We start from the raw sequence: 4,371 nt of genomic DNA, 5'->3' as shown, positions 1-4,371 counted from the left end.
AGTAAGCTGAAGATAGTAAGCTGAAGGCAGTAAGCTGAAGACTAGAAGCTGAAGAGAGTAAGCTGAAGGGGATGCACAAAGCTGACGGTCCCGACATAACCTTGACTTGGCTTCCACGCATGGGTATATAAGGAAATACCTTGCACATCACGCTCAGTGTTAAACTCCTACAAGGAAAGGATTCCGTAAAATACGCTCATAAAGACTCCTATAAGGAAAAGACTTCTATAGCAAGAAAAAGAGGTCAATCCTCTACTACTATAAAAGCCCCAATATCCTCACTAGCTAAGGTACGCAGAATTTACCCTCTCTAACACTTTAGAGTTGTGAGAAGTTCTAACTTGACCTTCGGAGGGTATTTGGTCGGCACCACACCGGTGCTCTCTGCGAGGTCTTCTCTTTTTGTGTTGTGCAGGCATTGTTTCGAGCACGTGAGTGTCGTGTAGCTCACTGACGATTTTTCGGCATCATCATTCTTTATTTTTAAGCATACCACTGTTGATGGAATCCTTCACTTGCATGCCCACCCACTGCTATTAATATTATTATTATTATTTGATTTTTGGACAATAATGGGAAAATAGATGATTGTGATAACTGGGCAGAAGGTTCTTTATAATCATCTAAATTTTTTTTTTCACTAGTTCTTACATTCATTTAGGTAGTCTGCCCTCCATCTACCAATGAAAGCTAAAAATGTCTCATGTGTATCTTGTTCGGTAGTCTTTAGGTCCCTTTGAGTAATATTGTAACCATAGTATTGTACCAATATTGCTTAGCAAGCTCTATGTAGATGTATTCCTAATTTCTTGTCCTCAAATCTTCCAAAGTTAATGTTAGGTTTTAGTAGTGGAAAATTCCATGATGTGAAAATATTGTTTGCGTTGTCATGTTGAATAACAAGTACAAGATTAAGTGTTCAAGATTCAGCTTAAGAGAAGGCAATTTTTATAATCTCAACTAACCTTTGATTGAGGCTCGACACACTCTTGATTGATCGAGAATAGCATCTCAAAATAATAAGATAGAAGAAGATTCTATAATCTTGATTGATTGGAAAATTAAATTTTTCTTGAGCATTTTATTTGATGTTGGTTGTGTTTTACTATACACTATTTGGGTCACATATAAAGACTTGTTATACTAGACTTCATACAACTGAGAGCATACAACTGAGAGGTAGACTTTTTAGAGATCTATATATAATATCTAAAAGTTGAAATGTGACATTTATTGTTGTTATGCTCTTATTGAGCCATATCAAGGTAGCATTTCGGTCCATTTAGGTCTAATTTGGTTCATTCAATCCGCTATAGTCTATTTTGATCCATTCGGTCCAAATCAACCCAATTATATCTCATTTTGTCCATTCAATCCACTTTAGTCAATTCTGTCAACATTTTCAATTTTTAATCCTTAAGTTTCTAAAAGACCTTCTTTGAGGCATATAAAGTGTTGGAAAAACATAGTTTGTATCATATACAAAACATACGCAGCAGAAAATTAACAGATCTACTTCATTTGTAATTGATAACATGTATTATGTAAATTTCAGAATTTAAGAATAAGAGAGTGTACCTTGGTGCGGTGAAATTCAAAACTAAAGATTAGAAGTACTTGGGAACATTTTTAATATTCACTTCAATTTCACTTGTGCCCAAGAAGTGTGATCTCTCAATCAGTTTATATGTATGTGTTTAAGGGAGAATAAGAGAGTGGCTTACACTCACATACACATCATTCATACATTCATAAAACCATGTACTAAATTCTGTATGTTTCTTTCTTTATATTTAATTGATTATCTAATTGGGCTAGCCTTTTGGGTCATTCCAATTGGGCTTTAGTATGTGGCTTGGAGTGGGACCAAAAGGGATAAATAAGACACTATCTCCAATGGGTTTTGGGCTTTTCTAACAACTCTTGACAAGCCCAAAATTACTATTAATTATATTTAATATATACCACTATATAAATATAATTGCACTCTAGGCTTTATTAATAAATTATATCCCAAGACTTTATTATACATTCAACCCCTTCATTAAAATATTCGTAATAATATAAAGTCATGAATATTTATTACCACTTTGAAATCACTACATCTTAATTCTTGAGTATCCGGTTTAATCTTTTAAGTTATTCATCATATATTTATGAAATCCAATTTCATAAATATACACTTTAGTAACTTCTTATTAAAGTGGTTAGACTTAACACTCTGAATAACCAAACTCATTAAACTTATCTTAAGAGAATATTTTATATCCCCATTAAAAGATTATGAAGTCCATCTTGAGAATATATATTCCCTCAACATTAAATGTCGTTGCCCAACATACTGAGGTTTTGATCGTGACTTTAGATCCCACTCCTGATATATCAAAGCAACCCATATTTCATGATCAAGTTCATTATTCTCTCAGGATTGAGAGTTGATGTAAATAGAAGTCGTGAGATTTATTATTCATTTGATAGTCATTAGTAAAATAATAAATCTCACAGCGGTCCAGTTCAATTTTAATTTTAATTTTTGGGCAATAATGGGAAAATAGATGATTGTGATAACTGGGCAGAAGGTTCTTTATAATCATTTGAATTTGTTCTTTTTCACTAGTTCTTACAATCATTTGGGTAGTCTGCCCTCCATCTACCAATGAAAGCTAAAAATGTCTCATGTGTATCTTGTTCGGTAGTCTCTAGGTCCCTTTGAGTAATATTGTAACCATAGTATTGTACCAATATTGCTTAGCAAGCTCTACGTAGATGTATTCCTAATTTCTTGTCCTCATATCTTCCAAAGTTAATGTTAGGTTTTAGTAGTGGAAAATTCCATGATGTGAGAATACTGTTTGCGTTGTCATGTTGAATAACAAGTACAAGATTAAGTGTTCAAGATTCAGCTTAAGAGACGGCAATTTTTCTAATCTCAACTAACCTTTGATCAAGGCTTGATACACTCTCGATTGATTGAGAATAGCATCTCAAAATAATAAGATAGAAGAAGATTCTATAATCTTGATTGACTCTTGATCGATTGGGAAATTAGATTTTTCTTGAGTGTTTTATTTGAAGTTGGTTGTGTTTTACTAAACACTATTTGGATCGCATATAAAGGCTTGTTATACTAGACTTCATACAACTGAGAGGCAGACTTTTTAGAGTTATCTATATATAATATTTAAAAGATGAAATGTGACATTTATTATTGTTATGCTCTTGTTGAGTCATATCAAAGTAGCATTTCGGTCTATTTAGGTCCAATTTGGTCCATTCGGTCCATTATAGTCTACTTTGATCCATTCGATCCAAATCAACCCAATTATATCTCATTTTGTCCATTCAATTTACTTCGGTCAATTCAATCCACATTTTCAAGTCTTAATCCTTAAGTTTCTGAAAGACCTTTCTTTGAGGCATATAAAGCTCATGGAAATCCTCGGTGAACTAGATAAAATGATCTTGTATGGTTGTGGTAATTTATTGATGTTGAATACTTCAGGAGACTTCTTCCTGGAACCTTTAGAATTTAAGAGCTTCTTCATTATTTAGTATATCACTGCTGATGACATCCTCCACTTGTGTGCTAACTGCGAGTAATGCTTTAGAGTGAGGCAAAGTAATGGGCAAATATATGCTTGATAATTGGGTAGAAGATTATTTACAATCATCAGAATTTGTTCTTCTTCATTAGGTCTTATAGTCATTTGGTAGCCTTTGCTCTCCATCTACTAATGAAAGCTGAAAAGGTCTCCTTTGTATGTGGTTTAGTAGTCTCTAGGCCCTTCGAGTAATATTAAACTCAGTAGTATGGTGATATTGCCTAGCAACTCTTCATTGGCCCCTAGTGGCTGAAGAGCTCTCACAAACATCTTCAAATGGGTTGTTTGACAATCCCTACTGTCAAACTTATACAGAAAATGTATTTTGAACATTGGAGTTTGGAGCACACGAGCATTTGAGAATAGGAATAGACTTTGTTGGTCTAAATCCTTATTAAATCTTTGGGCCTTCTCACCATTTGTTCCATATTCTCCATTCTTTCTATTAGCATCTTTTCAATGTCATATAGAGATTGGCAAGGAATAGGGTTGACTTCCTCCTCATGCTTTTCAGAAATAGCATGAGAGCAATAACCATGATTTGTGGGTCTTTGTTGTTGGGAGGTTGGATTATGAAATGGATGTCTTCCTCAGTTGGATTTGGATGGTAACTATAGTTTCCATAAGGCAGTTCGATCATGGGTTCATGCTTGGTAGACTTTAAGAGTGGATATCTCATGTATATGGGTATGGATTATATGGTGGACTAGGATATGGGTTTGGATCCAAACTGTTGCGAGGATGAGGGAATTGGCTATGTGTCAAGTTA

This window comes from Quercus lobata, chromosome 4 (assembly GCF_001633185.2).
Source record: "Quercus lobata isolate SW786 chromosome 4, ValleyOak3.0 Primary Assembly, whole genome shotgun sequence".
Classification (NCBI taxonomy): Eukaryota; Viridiplantae; Streptophyta; class Magnoliopsida; order Fagales; family Fagaceae; genus Quercus; species Quercus lobata.
This window is presented reverse-complemented; position numbering follows the sequence as displayed.